At 36.0% G+C, this 17,650-nt stretch overlaps 1 pseudogene; it reads left to right on the plus strand.

The window, feature by feature from the left end:
- Positions 1–14,603: 14,603 nt before the first annotated feature.
- On the plus strand, positions 14,604–15,131 carry LOC145791360 (TMV resistance protein N pseudogene; annotated as a pseudogene).
- Positions 15,132–17,650: the final 2,519 nt, after the last annotated feature.

Below are 17,650 nucleotides of genomic sequence, written 5' to 3' on the forward strand. Positions count from 1 at the left end.
TACTAACTCATTTACACATTAAGCCCTTGGCTTGAAATTACATGTAATACATCAAAAAGAAAACGACAAAAGTATGTCCGCTTCTAGCCTCCCAAGCTATGTCCTTGGAGGTGGCATGCTACCTGTACCTGAAAATGATATTCCCATATAGGGTGAGCCACAGCCCAGTAGAAATACACTAAACCAACCATGAACAATGACTAAAAGATTAGCAATTGATAGATGGTCAACACTGATACATTCACATAAATCACATATTTATGTCATACGACTTATGAGTCCAAGTTACCCTTTCATTTTCCCTTTTTCAACAGATAAGCATGTTAGCTCTATCATCATCTCAACAGATATGTATAACAACTATATCCCACATTCACAGATAAGCATATAAGCTATATCCACACTCTCAACAGATATGTATAACAACAATATCCCACATTCACAGATAAGCATATTAGCTATATCTATACTTCACAAAGATAAGCATATGAGCTCTATCTTCACTTCTCTAGACAAGCATATGAGCTGTATCTACGGAGTTCATCCCCTATCTTCTCCCAACACTATCCGGTTTAGAGGTATATCCCCCATCTTTCCCTAAACCGCGGAGTACATCCCCTATCTCCTCCTCTACACATAACGTATACAAACACATTGGTTCTATATACAATCACTCAATACATACAGTTAATGTATTGTAACAACCGTCAAATTCCATGACACACTCCATTGATTAGTTTCCGTTTGCCTAGTCATCATGCATTGTCTACAACAATCACGACTATCCTCCACCGATAGCCCAAAGCAATTACTTCTAAACACAAAATAAATGCACAAATGGATATTCAATCAACATTTCAATTCGGTGTGTGATAAACAATTCAACTACACCCTTTAACCCCATACATTCCCAATCTCGACAATTCCATTTCATTTTCTCATTTCTCACAATTAATTATCTCAATTAATCAACAATGTAATTAGGTCATTTTCCATAATTACCATTTCAACCCTTAGGTCCCATTTTCATCAATGATTCAACATTTATTTCATTTCTCTATACCAAACATACATCTAGGTTTATTATAAATAAAACCCCAACCTTTGTAAAATAACACAAAAGCCCCAAATCTTCACAAGATTACCAAACCAACCCCAACATCTCAAAATACCAAAATTTAAAGACAAAATCCATAGAGAGGAGTAGGATATCCCTACCTCAAATTCGGAGCTCCAAGGGAGAAGAAGACAAAACCCAACGTGCTCCAAATCTCGAAATTTTCAGATTAAAAAGTAGCCCTCGACGATCAACAACTTTTTTGTAAAGGCCAAAGGTGAGCAAATCACTCCTACTAGATCAAAACCTAGAGAGAAGGTAGAGTTCTAGAGTGAGAGGCTCTACAATGGTGTTTTTGGAAAAGTAAGAGAGAGAAGAGAAAGTGAAAAAGTGATTTGAAAAGTCAAAACACGGAACTTAAACCCAGTCGCCCCGCTCTAGCGTCAAACACCCCGCTCGAGCGTCAGTCACAGACTCCCGCTCGAGCGCCAACAGTCCCGCTCGAGCGGCGGATACCCACTCCCAGAACTTTTACAGAACCAGGTCTCCGCTCGAGCTTCCAACTCCCCGCTCGAGCGGCCAATCCCACGCTCGAGCGTCCGACACTGCACAGGAAAATACTGGATGGGTGCAATTCCCGCTCGAGCGCCAAAACCCCCGCTCGAGCGGACAGGTCAAAATCTGGGCAACTAGTTTTGGTTTCTAAACTCAACCAACCTGTAACAAACCTGCCCAACACATCCTATAACTCAAATACAAAGTAAAAAGGATGTAAACAAGATAATAATCAACTACCAACATCCACAGACACATGTCCGGATCACTGTACAACAAGGGTAAACCCGGGATTGCTATACAACAACTCATAACCAAGTTAAAAGTCATATGAAAGTGTAGAAAATCCCTACCTTAAGCTTAGAAGACCAGAGGAAGAGATGGAGAAACTTTAAAGATGGAAAAACCAAACTTTAATCGGACCAAAAGAGAGCTCTTGATGCGCACTACCTTTTTAACAAAGGCACATGGATGGAGAAATCACTAGATCTATATGAAAAAGTAGAGAAAATGTAGGTTTTAGAGAGAGAGGGTTTCAACTTTAGGGTTTGGAATGAAATAGATTTGAAAAGTGATGTAAAAAGTCATTTTTGCGAACTGATATACGCACAGTCTGCTTAAGCGTAAGAAGTGACGCTCGAGCACCAGACACAATAAGTTGTTTTGTTCGAGCGCAAGAAGTGACGCTCGAGCGCAAAGACACAAAACAAAAGGGCACTGCTGCTCGAGTGCAAAAAGTGACGCTCAAGTGCAGAATACACACATCCCGTAGTTTTGCAGACAATAGACTAATGCTTGAGCGCAAGAATGGCCACTTGAAAGCAGAAAGAACTGCTCGAGCATAGAATACACTCTCTTAGTGGTTTTGCAGACTTGCAAAAGTACTGAGGGTCTGCAAAGCCTGCTTGAGCGCAAGAATTGCCACTTGAGCAAAGGACCAAAAATTTGGGCAATATAAGGTTTGAAAACCAAGCAACCAACTTGTTCCAAACACGCTCGATACAACCAAATAGCCAAACTCAAGTAAGAATAAGGGGAAACAATAATGAACAACATTCAGAAACCATAAGCCCGAGTCCGAAATACAACAAGAGTTGGGTCAAAATCGAAATAGCTATATTTAGGATGGCTAGATTAGACTTGATGTAGGGCTGGGTCGGATATGGGATGACACATATACTCTTACTATATAATGCTGATCAAGCCTAGCCCGATGTTTGTCAATTTAAGAAAAGCCAAACCTATATATAAACATTGTTCCAAAAAAAAAGAAAAACCCATATATAATATGTCGTCATTGGTTTCGTAATGCCAGCGACTACTAGAACATTCGTCACTATGCCATCACCATAACGTTTTTCACTTTTGCTCTACTAACATCATACTAAAAAAAATTATGAAAACGATAATTTGAAGGTGAAATTACATAATTAAACTTTTTTAAAAAATAATGGAAGTTTATGAAAAAATTTATAATTTTAATTCTTAATATTTATGAAGTCTATCATTGATTTGTAATTTTTTTTTCAAACTATTACTAATTTGATGTTTTTTTTTTCTAATTTTAAAGATGACCAACTAAAAACATATAATGTCAAAATATTTATATCTATACTATTTTTTAACGATCCGACGTCCAGGCTAGTTTATATGCATCTTGACTAATCTCGGGATCTACACAAAGGGCTCCCTCCACGTGGATCAAGTGAATCTTGTGTAGAACCAGCGGACATGGCCCCAAAGAGTTGATGGCACCTAGTGAAAGTCGATATAGCGATCCCGATTTTTTTCCGTCATTTATTGTATTCCGAACTTTGGTTTACTCATTGTATGTTGTTCTCTATATCTTGTTTTTATCCGTTAATTCCTTGTAATTGAGTTTTGGGATGTGTTGGGTGAGTTTGGAACAGGTTGGTTGTGAGTTAGTGCAAGTGGTTGCTGTCCAGATTTTGGCCTCTTTGCTCGAGCGAGGCTTTTTGCACTCGAGCCGGCCTAGGGTATTTGCTTCTTCGCTCGAATGAGCACTCTTGTGCTCGAGCGTGCGTCTGCGTGAGTGGCAGACCTGAAGCTTCTCATTGTTCGCTCGAGCGAGGTCCTTTGTTGTGTCTGGTCGCTTAAGGGACAAGTCCTTCGCTCGAGCGAGCCTCGTATATATCAGTTCACAGCAGAGATGAAATACACCATTTTTGAACCTCTTTTTCTTCCAAAACCCTAAATCGACAGCCTCTCTCTCTAAAATACCCGTTCTCTCTACAAATACTCTTGATCTAAGGTCATCCTACCCTACTCCCTTTGTTAAAAAGCTAGAGCATCACGTGGGCTATCTTTTGATCGGAAAGAGTTTGGATTTGGAGCACTTTCAAGTTTCTCCTTCTTCTCCTTTGAGCTTCTCCATTTGAGGTACAGATAATCTACTCCTTAATATGAGTTTTGACATAAATATTGGTCATTTTGTACAAATGGTAGGATTTAGAAATTTTGGGTAAAGTTAGGGTTGACTTTGAAATTATAAAATAGGGGTTTCCTAATGTTGGGTTCCATATGTATGTTGGTTCTTGAAAATGGGGTTGTTTGTGTGTAATGGGTGAAATTTGGCCTTGGGGGCAATATTTGAGAAAATAGGAAAAATGCCCTAATTTGAATTAAATAACTATTTTGTATAAATAGTGAAATAAATGTGGAAATATGAAATTGGTTTGAGAATCATGAAATCAGAGGAAATTGTGATTAGATGGTGTAGTTGGATCAATGAATCACTCACCTATGGAAAATGTGATAAATTATCTGTTGAGAAATCTATTTATCTGTTTAGATATATCTGTTTTGGGCTATTGGTGGAGGATAGCCATGATTGTTATAGAAACTGCATGATGATTAGGTGAATTGAACTAATCAATTGGATTATGTCATTGAATATGACGGTTGGAGGAGATAGGGGATATACTCCATTGTGTGGGAGGAGATAGGTGATAGACTCCATTGATAATTAAGTTGGCCGGAGTGTCCAGGGTGAAAGTGCCGAAATTTTATATATATTTGGGTGCTGATTTCATCGGACGTAGTTCCGTAAAATGGCAAGGAAAGGGAAGTGTTTGAATGATGTTTACGATTGAAGTGTTATTAATATGAGTTATAGTCTCATCTTGAATTGTTTGGGTAATAATAATCTATGTTAACGAATTGGTTTGGATAAATAAATGGAAGTGGTTTGGAGTATGGATGTGAATGTTGATTGGTTATGGAAAGGATGTACGTAGTTTACATATGTTAAACATTTATTGGATGCTAATGTTTTAGTCAATTCTTATATACTGTTTAACATATCTCCACTGGGCATTGGCTCGCCCTACTTGGGACATCATTTTTCAGGCACAGGTGATATGCCGCCTCCAAGATCTTAGCTTGGGAGGTTTAGGAGTTGAAGGCTCCATATTTTGTTATTTCGTTTAGATGACTAAATGTAAATTCAACTCGAGGGCTTATATGTAAAGAGTTAGAACTCTTCTTTTGTTGTAACGAAGTTATTACTTGGAAAGATGTAAGCTCATAGGGCATTCATTTTGTTGCTAGATGTACTACTATTTATAAAGAAGATTTTGATGAATGGGAATATAATATTTCTTCTATGTTCATGGATTATATGAATGGTTGTCTTATACTTTATTTTGAGGGCGTTACAACTTAGTATCGGAGCGTATCGGGTTAGAATACTTTGGGTACGTGGGAAGTGGTTAGTAACACAATGGGTTTGTCTCGCTTGTTAAAGACTTAAGTGTAATGTTATGTACTTATGTGATAACATGTTTATGTGACTATATGGGTATGCGATTTAGTTTTTAGGATGTTTATCGGGTCCATGGGTTTCTGGGAGTCCTGTTGGAAAGGCACTTGATCACTGTCGTTTGTAACTGGAACTCTAGCAACACCACCAGACGGTCATTATCCGGAAATGAAATTCATATGTGTTAACGTGATTATGTGCTTATGTGGAGTGAATTACAGTTGTCCATTGTATTAGGACGCGAGTGAAATAGCTTTGGCACATTTGTGAATGTGCTAATTCTTTTGTTAGCTTTATTAGGATGTCAAGACGAGGTCATGGTGGTAGGCGTGGTAGGCCTAGGAGGCAGGAAATGCCTATACCGGATGAGATTCTAGCGCAGAAGGAGGGAGTTAGTCAGGCCAATGTGGCCGAACCGGTTGGTCAGCAGACCATGGGTGCCTTAGCCCGTGAAATGGCGGGAGCATTGAGGGAATCTATGGACATTCTCAGGGCTGAGAATCAAATCCAAGCCCAAGTAACTGAGGCAGGGCCGTCTTTTCTGAAGAGGGAGTTCTTCCGATCGAATCCGAACGAGGTTTTGGGAGATCCTAAAGAGCCACTGAAGGTTGACGAGTGGCTAGAGCAGATGACGAAGACATTTGAGATGCTTAGCATCGAAGAAGGAGGTCTGTGAGTGACCTTGGCGTCCTTCCAGCTGAAGCGAGATGCGGGTCAGTGGTGGAAGTATGCACGTGGGCGTATTGGAGGGACTTGGGAGGCCTTTGTTGAAGCTTTCCAAAACAAGTATTTGCTAGCTACAGTGAGGGAGAAGTTGAGGGATCAATTCTCCAAGTTGGTGCAGCTGAATACACCAGTGGCGGAGTTCGAGGCCACTTTTACTAGCTTGTATAGGTTTGCAACAGAGTTAGTGGCGATCAAGGAGCGTAGATGTTTGGAGTTCGAGAAGAGATTGAGGACCGGACTCATGTTTCGAGTTGCCAGGGCCATGATTAGAGACTATGGGCTCCTCGTGGAGGCTGCTGCCCATCTTGAGACCATTATGCATGTAGAAAAGGAGAGGATGAGAGCCTCCAGGAGGAGTCAGGATGGTCAGGGGGACAGTAAGAGGCATAGGGGTTCTAACCCTCAACAGTCCCAGGGAATGCATTCGAGATCTACCTTTCCAGTACCAAGTTCGGGTTCTGGGAGAGGCGGTTAGGGAGACATTACTTGTTTCAAGTGTGGTCAGTTGGGCCACAAGTCTCCAGCTTGCCCATAGAGAGGAGGAGGGCAGTGAGCAGCGTCATCTTCGGTCCGTTCTTAGGGCCAGAGTAGGGTAGAGGCCAGCCACTCACTTGTTATCAGTGTGGGTAGGCGGGGCACCTAAAGAGATTTTTCCCACAGTTGGGTGGCACACCTAGGGCGTTTGGTTCGAGGCAGACACAGAGTCACCAGCTAGCGCAGTCAGTTCAGGCCTTGAGAGCCAATCAATGAGCCTCTTCGACACAGTCTGTGCAGCAGTCTTATGCTCCGAGAGGTGAGTAAGTGGATTAGAGGCCTACGGGGCGCATGTATGCTGTTACAGCGCCGGATCTTGTACCTACTCCATCAGTAGTGAGAGGTACCTTTCTGTTTTGCAACTCAGTTGCTAATGTGTTAATTGATACAGGTGCATCGCACTCTTTTATATCTTCTACATTTGCATCTATTTTGGAGTTAGAGTTGGCGCAGTTAGCATCTCCTATTTGTGTTGTACCACCTATTGGGGGGGAGATGGTTTTGAAATAGGGGTGTTGGGGCTGTGATATAGAGGTAGCCGATCATCGGCTTCTGTTTTCTTTTGTATTGATGGATATGTCCGGGTTTGATGTGATTTTGGGTACGGACTGGTTATCGTCATACCGGGCTGTTATAGATTGCTGCCGTCAAAGGGTTACTGTATGTACCTTGAGCGGAGATTGTTTTCATTTCTTGGGAGATCGGGTTGGTAGAGTCTTACCACCGGTGTATGATCCGCGAGGGCGGAGTGAGCTTAGTTGTCTTCTTGCTGGCTTTATGACTAGTGAGTGTGATGAGACCGGGACTGAGTTGCCAAGAGTGGTTTGTGAGTACTCAAACGTCTTTCCGGAGGATTTTATTAGTTTGCCACCCCATTGGGAGATAGAGTTCTCTATCGACTTAGTGCCTGTCACGACACTAATTTCTATGGCACCGTATCGTTTTGCCCTAGTCGAGTTGAGTGAGTTGAAGATTCAACTCCAGGAGTTGCTAGATGAGGGTTTTATTCGCTCTAGTGCATCGCCTTGGGGAGCACCGGCCTTCTTTGCTAAGAAGAAAGATGGGGCTTTGAGACTTTGCATTGATTACCGAAAGTTGAACCGGGTTACGGTTAAGAATAAGTACCCTATGACTCGAATAGATGATCTATTTGATCAGTTGAAAGGATCCGTTGTTTCTCTAAGATAGACTTGAGATTAGGTTACCATCAGTTGAGAGTCAGGGAGGAAGATATCCCGAAGACGGCATTCCGTACGCGGTATGGCCATTATGAGTTTCTGGTGATGCCTTTTGGGCTTACAAATGCACCGGCTGTGTTCATGGACTTGATGAACCAGATTTTCCGAGAGTTCCTAGATGGCTTCGTAGTCACCTTTGTGGACGACATTCTGATTTATTCACCTTTTGAGGAGGAGCACGAGGAACACTTGCGTGTGGTACTTGAGTTGCTTAGAGCCCATAAGCTGTATGCTAAGTTTGGGAAGTGTGAGTTCTGGCTAAAAGAGGTTAAGTTCTTAGGCCATGTGGTATCCGGAGAAGGGGTGACCGCAGATTCATCCACGATAGAGGCAGTGCAGGATTGGGCACAACCTAAGAATGTCTTTGAGATCCATAGTTTCCTGGGGTTGACCGAGTATTACCGTCAGTTTGTAAAGGATTTCTCCAGGCTAGCTTCGCCTTTGACTAGATTGACGCGGAAAGGGGTCAAGTTTGTACGGAGTGAGACTGGTGAAAAGTCGTTCCAAAAGCTTAAAGTTAGACTTACCATCGCTCCAGTCTTGATTATTCCGAAGAGGGATTTGGATTATGCAATGTTTGGGTTAAATTTAAAATCAAATTTAATTTAAAAAATATATTTTTTATTAATATTTAAATTAAAAATAGATATTATAAATTATAAATTTAATTTAATTAAAAATAATAAATTAAAAGTTATGGCCTTATAAATTAAAATTTATAATTTATTATATGAGGGACTTCATATCTCTCATATGAGGGACTAAACAATCCTAGAGGGGTGGAATTATTTCCATGGGATTGGTATCTTATGGTATTAATGTGTGAAATGTATATTTTTAGTGAATCTAATGTTTGGTTGGACGAATTAGATAAAGATAAATGTACAAAAGACTATTTTACTATTTTTTAATTGTTTACTAACTAATAGCAATATTAAACATATCTTTAATATTTTAATTATTTTTAGCTAGATTAAATAAAATTTAATTTATTTTATTTTTTATAGAGTTAAATAAATTTATTTTTAAAAATTAAATAAATAAAATATCAATAAAAATATATGTTATTTTTTTAATTAAAATTTTAAATAAATTTATTTTAAAAAATAATAATAATTAAATAATGAAATTAAATAAAACATTTATTAAATGAGTTAAATTTGAGTGATGACATTAGAGAACAAATTTAATTGATCCAAAAACACTCAAAAAAGTCAAAATTGGCTCGCTTTTCCGTCCAAATATCTAACCACCGTTAACTATTTGACCATTTCAAGCCAAAAACCAAACTGCATGGGAAAAATTAATGCAATTAGAAGTACATGAACCAAAATGAAAACACGGGTAAACTATAGGGATTATTTCTGTAATTTGCCCAAATTATTTTGTGAAAAATTCCAAAAACATGGAATTGTTTTGTCCCCAAAAAAGATTGAACTAGAAAAAGAATCAATTGAATTTTTGGGAATAATTTTAGACCAGAAAGGTTTAAATTACAAGAACATATTTTGTCCAAAGTATGAGATTTTCCTAATATTCTTGAAAATATAACATAATTACAGAGTTTATCAGGGATTTTAAATTATGGACGAAATTTTATCAAAAATCTTTCAAAAATAGAAATTCCTTGGTTAACTAACTTAAGGAAAAATGTTATTTTTGAATGGACCACAGAATTAACGAAAATGTTAACATTTTACCAGACGTTATCTTCCTCAAGTGGGTGATAAATTAATTTTAGAAACAAATGCCCTAGAATCATGTTGGAGATGTGTTCTTAAAAAAATAATAAGTAAATTATGACATAATAAAGAGATACCTTTATGAGAAAATGGGATTAGACCAAGAAAAAAATTCAATACCCATAAAATTACAAAAAGAAGAACTAATTTATGGATATAATTCTGGAAGATTTAAACCAAATGAACAAAAAAATATTATTTTTGAAAAAGAATTACTTGCAATAAAATTAGTAATAAAAAGTGTTCATATTTATTTAGGCCCTGAAAATTTTATTGTACGCACTTGCAATAAAGCAGTAAGAGATTTCTTGATCAATAAAAAATCCATTGAGTAAGGAAGAAGATTAGCCTGGTATAATAAAATTTTAGAATATACTTTTGAGGTAGAACATCTCAAAGGTACTAAAAATTTTCTTGCAGATTGTCTTAGTAGAAATTGTTTTTCAGAAAATTAAATTACTAAACAAGTAATTTTAATTTTTGCAGAAGACCTCTAAACCAAAAGGAAAAAATGAACAAGTGTAAATAACCCACACAAGGAGATTGGGTAACAATTGCTAGAAAGTAATCCTTAGACAAGAAAAAGTTTATGCTGTGTTTGCAGGAAGACAACGTGGAATTTTCATAAAATGGAATGATTGCAATAAGAAGTTTGTGGATTTCCAGGATCTAGTTTTAAATCCTATGATAGCATGACTAAAGCTAAAAAAGCTTTTTACAGTGCACCAGTTATGCCCGTTTATCAAAATATTTTTTGTTAAATGAGAATTAATCTAGTTCCAACTAATATTCAGACATCTGAGGCAGATGAATCTGAAATAAAAATATTTTTTCAATCTTGATATATCCAGATAAATTTATACAGAATTCAATGGAGTTTGAAAAACTCACATTATAGATAACAAAGTGAAATTTCAAAAACACGTAAGAGTTCTAGCCAACAAATTAGCTGTGCAAACAGCTAAGTTCAATAAAAACTTTTGCCAAAAGCCTACTATCCTAGAAATAGCAACCAGAAAATGGATATCTGGTTTACATCTAGGACTTGGTTTGTCGTGGTTGATAATTTCAACTAGACAATCCTATTAGGATACTGTGGCATATCACGGGACCTATTTCAATAATTTAAATTCTTTATTTTGTAAATCTTTTAAGAAGATCATTCATATAAAAGATCACGATCATCGGCTAATTGTAATCACATGATTAGATCACATATGTTTTTCAAATAAGAATTGTTTACATCAAGATCTCCAACTATCTTGATTCTTTAACATTCTGCTCAGAAATTTTCAGAACACAATTTTCGTGGTTAAAATTATAATTAAATTATTTAAATAGTTCTAAAATTCATGTAATTTTCTGGAATTTTTAACAAACATATTATGGTCATTTTTCAAAAATAATTTCCCAAAAATAAGTAATAAACAAGTCTGTAAAATTACAAGATATTACGTGACACAAATTCATCATATTTTTCTTAAAATAATTCCACATTGAAATTTATAAATCAAATACATAATATAAAAATTAAAGATGAAACTAGACTTCTCAAATTTCATTTTTAACTCAGAAAATACAAGATTTGGGCTAATATAGAATTTTTAGTAATTTTTCAAACATGAAGCAGAATCTGTCTAAAAATTTAGATTTAATCAAAATTTCATATAAATTTGTACAAAGCTAGAATAATTGATACAAAAGTTTCTGGATAAACTAGACATCATTATTAGCAACTTTGTAGAAAAAATTATATCAAAATTTTGAGTATAAAATTGTCAAAAAATTCATACAATATTCTAGCAGAGTTAAGAACCATATGATCAGATCAAATAAAATATTCAATCACCTCTTTAACATCACAAATTACACATGCAAACCTAAATCGAAAATTATATCATAATTTTAATACTACTAATATATAAATAACCTTCAAACATCTAATATATATAACACCAAATTTACATGTAACTACAAACAAAACTCTGCCAAGATTTATTCACCCGAAAAAAAAACAACTCTACCAAGATTTTTAGCCTCATAGGCATTTGAATAAAATCTGATTTTGAAGAAAAAGAATGAAAATGTTGAGGGTTTTTCTTACTTTTTTTTTTATCAGTAAAACAGAGTTTTTATTGATGAAAAAATATACATTTCATATGAAATTATATCAATAAAAAGAAAAGAAAAAAAAAAAAAAAAAAAAAAAAAAAAAAGGGTATAAAGCACTCAGCTGGTGATGAGTCAACACTAGCTGGACAAAAACAGAGGTACAACACCTAAAATTCAAAGCAGCACCAAAAGTGAGCCAACACTATATGGGTACAACACCCAAAATTCAAATGACACCAACAACCAATACATTTCGAATGACAGCAGCCCCAAATTCACAGCAGCAGGCCCAAAATTCAACACACACAGCACGGAGATTCTATTTACGCTTAAAAAATTATTAGGTATTAATATATTTTTTTTAATTATTTAAAATTTTATTTTATCCTCATTATACCTTATTCTTTTTCTCAAATTACTCTTAAGGTAAACCCAAATAATAAATAATATACAAACTAAAAAAATTAAATTATTTCAAAAACTTTTCAATATAGAAAATACTTTTCAAATACCAAAAAAAAAAAAAAAAAAACCAAACTTATAGGCACATAAGCATTATAAATATAGAAAAAAGTCAAACTTTAACATAAGTATTATAAAAATTTTCAATACAGAAAAAAAAGTTACATTACAAATTATCCATAAGAATGCTCGTGAAAAAAATAAAAATTAAACTTATAAGCACATAAGTATCAGGCACTAACAAGAAATTGTTGTTCTCAAATAATGTACTATTCACATGACAAAATAAGAACAATTCCAATAATATGTTATTATTAATCCAACTACTGAGTCCTTTAATTTTTGTCAAAAAAATGATATAAAAAAAATTGATGGTGCTCTACAAAAATTATGAAACCTCTTTATATGAATATTTATCTCATTTTTTATGGGTTACTTCAAAAAGCTATTTTGATTATTACTCTCATCCACTATTTGATTTTGTTCAAACTTTCTTCTAGGGTTAAGGGTTTCAAAATAATAAAAAAACGATGATGTTGATAATGATGGTGAGTTTTGGTAGGGTGGATTGGAGTTTGGAGAGAGGAGGAAGAAGAAGAAGAAGAACAACAAATAATTTTGATCTCTTAGAAAAGAAGATACAAAGACTTGAATAGGAATAACTGATTATGATGTACCATAAGAAAAAAAATTCATTTTAAAATTTAATATGTATTGTCTTTATTAATAAATTCATATTAAGATATAATAGAAATTAAAATTTATGAATTTAAATTAGGCGTACTAGACATATTTTGGTTTCAAACAGAATCCCCCCACACATCACACACACAACAACACCAAAATTCACAGCAGCGCACGCAACAGCAGGCCACTCCCAACAAACAGCAACAGCAACCACACAACAACACAATAGAGGAACCAACACCCAAAATTAAAATGAGGTGATGAAATAATAAAAAAATATTAACCTTTCTTCTTGTTTTCTTTCTTCCTTACTTGCTATCACTATTTTTATTTATTTATTTGTTTATTTTTATCTCTCCGATCAGGAGAGAGTCATATGCATATATAGATAAACTTTCATTATGATGTATGAAGACAAATATTTTAAAATCCAAAGCTTTTCATGTAGTCTACCATACAAAGTGACAAGGGGTGGTATGCATATATAGATAAACCTTCATTATGATGTATGAAATCAAATCTTTTAAAATCCAATGCTTTTCATGTAGTCTACCATACAAAGTGACAAGGGGTGGGGCTGGGCCGACATTGAGTTTTTGGGGTTCAAGGTGAAATAATTTTTTGGAGGCTATTTAGATATTCATAAAAAAATAAAAGTAAAAATCGCCCTATTTGGTTTAGAATTTTCAAAAATAATTATCTGAGTTTGCAATTATTATTATTTTTTTATATTTTTGTATTTGGTAACTCTTTTTTAAAAAAATCACAAATATTATATTTTTTTAAGTCTATCTTGATTAGATGTATCTACAAAATTAATAAATAAAAATTCCGTCAAATATTTTAGAAAATCACTAAAAAAAAGAAATAATTTGGCCATAAAGAGAGAATTAAAAAAAATAGGTGACATAGAATTAGGCTAATTGACTAATGCATACACATATATTTTATATTTTATTTTTTTAATTGAGATAACAACTAAAACTTAAAAAAAAAAATAATTAATTGGGCCAAATAGAATTTTCGATACCCTTTAAAATGACCTAAATTAATTAAACAGAATTGAATCATTTTGAGTTTTTAACATAATATAAGACTAATGAATTTAGGAGCTTTTTTTGGATATAATTTTTGGGGCCCCAGGCAGAAGCCTTATTAGCCTTAACCTAGGACCGACCCTAGAGTGGGGTGACTTAACCCCACCGGCCACCTAAGCTCTCTCTCCATTTTTTTTTTTTTTTTGTTTTTTGAATTAGATGATAAATTTATATAAATGTGTATTTGCATGGTTTCTTAAAATCAATTAATTAAGATTTTTCAAGTAAGGTATTTAGTAAGGGTAATTATTAAGTTGAATCATTGTAAAAAAATAATTACAAACAATAAACATTGAATACTCACAAAATTATTATTTTTACTAATATTTTTGTTAGTGTTTTAAATTGGAATAGCTTTTATCTAATTTACTCAATATTATATAATATTTAATTTATAATTCACATCATATAATTTATTTCTAAGAATAATTCAATATAAGTTCTCACAAAATTAAAATTTAAAAAAATAATAAAAAAGAGTTCTTCACACTTTTTATAATATGGTTATATATACACATCTCCTATTAAATATCTATGATGCCTTGACAAATAGCATTCATCCCAACCTATAGCACTGCTTCTGTCCATAATTTTTTGTGTGGCTTGAATCCAATGGGGATTGTTAGAGCCCAAGACGCCTCCTCTTCTAATTCTCCATGTAGTTATCATGTGTTCTTGAGTTTCAGAGGTGAAGACACTCGGAAGACATTCACTGACCACCTCTACACGGCTTTGAAGCATGCAGGATTTCACACCTTCAGAGATGATGACGAGATTGAAAGAGGAGAAAATATTAAGTTTGAGTTGCAGAAAGCAATTCAAGAGTCAAGGATTTCAATAGTTGTCTTCTCAAAAAACTATGCTTCTTCGAGCTGGTGTCTTGATGAACTTGTGATGATCCTCAAACGTAGGACCACTGGGCATGTAGTGCTACCTGTCTTCTATCATGTGAATCCATCGCATGTGAGGAACCAAATGGAAAGTTTCGAAGAAGCATTCACGAGGCATGAAGAGAGATTCCATACAGAAGGGGCTGAAAAAAACGATGAATTGAAGGGCAAGATACAAGAATGGAGGGCAGCAATCAGAGAAGCTGTAGACTTAGCAGGGATGAATTTACAAAATCAAGCTGATGGGTAATTTCCTCCCATGTCCTTTCTTAGCTAAGCATTACTTGCATCACCCTTTTTGGAATTTCATACCAGGCACTACAATATTTTCTTAATTTATTGACACTTGAAAGTATCACAAAACTACTCATCTAGTGACATTTTTTAGTCTTGTAGCGTTTTGAATAAGTGTCATTTATACCCATTCCACGGTAGATACCAGTTATACGTCAGTGACACTTGCAAGTGCCATTATACCATCAAGGTTAAAGACTTTCAATGATACTTTAATGTCATAATAGACACTATTCGTGACACTATCAAGCGCCATTAAAGAAGACTTAGTGGCACCTCAGTGACACTTATAAGTGCCATTACACTATCAAGGTTAAAAAATTTTAATGACACTTTAATGTTATGGTAGACGCTATTCGTGACGCTACCAAACACTATTAAAAAAGACCTAAAACCTAAAAAATGCCACTATATTTTTAATGGTGCTTCTTATGCCACAATTAATATTTTTAACAACTCATATAAATGCCACTAGACCCAACTTTTAGTGGTAGTTCAAAGTGGCAATGTTTCATGATTCATTAGTGCCATAAATGAAGATAAGTGCATTGGAGCTTATTCTAACCACACTTTGCAAAGCTGCTATCATCACTACTATGAAATGTCACTTATATGTTCTTTTCAACGATACTATTTGTACGGGAAAGAAATAAACATTCTCGTATAATCCTGTTGATCAAGACTGCGTTCCTCCGTACGACGTTGCTTTATCACCTGAAAACACAAACGTGAGCTAGCCGGCGGGTGTGTGCCAGAAACCTCTCCGATGCCTAAGTCAGTAAGCTTGACAAATAGGCAAAAGCTCTGTGTACTCAAAAAGCAAAGTTGTGTGTTACCTCTCCAAAGGTGATGTTTGTGAGCTTTTATAGGTTTCGTGTGGCACAATCCTAGTAGGACTTCTATTCCTCCATGCAGAGTCCTCCTAGGATTCATACTCCTGAAAGATAATGCTTATCCTTCAACACCCCCCTCACTGCTTAAACCAAGTGAGATGATTTCTACCATGGCCGAACTACAACATGACCGAAATAAAACTGGCTATGCTGAGCCACAGAGTAGGCCGAACTATCCTTAGTTCGGTTCTTCCTGTTACTCCTTCCTTATCTCGGTTCTCTCATGTACAACCCATGGTGTGTTTAGACCGAGCTTCCGAGTAGCAAGGTTCTGACCGTTCTATCCACAATACGTTATGACCGGACTAACTTTGAGACCGACCTAACTCCAAGTTGCTTCCGGACCGAAGTAACTTCACTTTTCTCCTGGGCCGGAGTAACCTTTTACCTCTCTTGGGCCAGAGTAATCTTACAGCCTTTTACCCAGCCCTTCGTACTTTGGGCCATAATGTCCATCTCATAGCTCGGCCCAATTTTCACCAAAATTACTCTCTCAATTGCCCCTTAATTCCATATGCACAGCATGATTGGGATTACCTGTCTATCAACCGAGCTGAAGTTTCTAGCCTTTCCAGCCGAGCTAAAAAACCCTTTAGCCTCTCCAGCCGAGCTAAAAACTCTTTAGAATTCCAGCCGAACTAATTTCACTTCGGGCTCTGCTTGTCCGGTCTAAACGTCGCTTCAATCACAGCGACTGTAACTCTTCCTTTTCCAGTGACACGTGGCAGGCTCCGATTGGGTGGGGACGGCTGTCACGCCGTCTTCGTACTTCGTGTTTTTTGAACAGTCCCGCCCAATTTTTGGGCTTTCAAACAAAAACAAGCCTTGAGGCCAGAGTCCCTCTACTTTTGCCCTCCATCTTCTGCCTTTCCTTCGAGTTCCTCATTATTCTTTGTTTTCTGAAAGAGCTCGTCGATTGCTGTCCGCTGCTCCCAACTCCAGTCCTTGCCTATTCATCTGGTTAGTATTGCTCATCTATTTTGTTTTCATATTTTTCTTTCCATGCTTTTGCGAAACATATTTGTTCATTTCTGTTTTGCTTCTGTATCTTTATGAAAAAAAACTTTAACAGTAGAACACATGAGCATATGATATATCCTGTAGAAAACTAGCTTTTGATCCATAATCATGATGCAACCGAACTAGGATACTGTTTAAGCTAGGTAGAAGAGTAGTTGGCTTACAACTGGACTAACACTTCATGTTTACCCCAGTAACTTTAAATAAGAAATCACTTCTTGATAGACCTTAACCGAGGTAACCAACCGAACTAGGTTTGTACATAGCATACTGAGATACCTGAACCCCAACCGATCTAGGCCTTTGGGGCTATGCCAGCTTTCTTAGTTTTTTAGATGAAACTCAGAAAGCTGCCCCTAGATGATCAAAACAGAACCGTTTCCATAACCGAGATAACCAGACGCTTGCCAAGCCCAAACTAACAAACCCCTGCACAAACCGAGCCACCAATCTCCTTGCAGAAACCGAGTTAGAATCTGTATCATCCACATAGCCGAAGTAGGGTTCCAATCTTTCGTACTTTTATATTGTAGCACGGTCCGATGATCTGTGCTTAACCCCT

Source organism: Camellia sinensis, chromosome 5, assembly GCF_055761805.1.
Source record: "Camellia sinensis isolate YWXY chromosome 5, ASM5576180v1, whole genome shotgun sequence".
Taxonomy (NCBI): domain Eukaryota; kingdom Viridiplantae; phylum Streptophyta; class Magnoliopsida; order Ericales; family Theaceae; genus Camellia; species Camellia sinensis.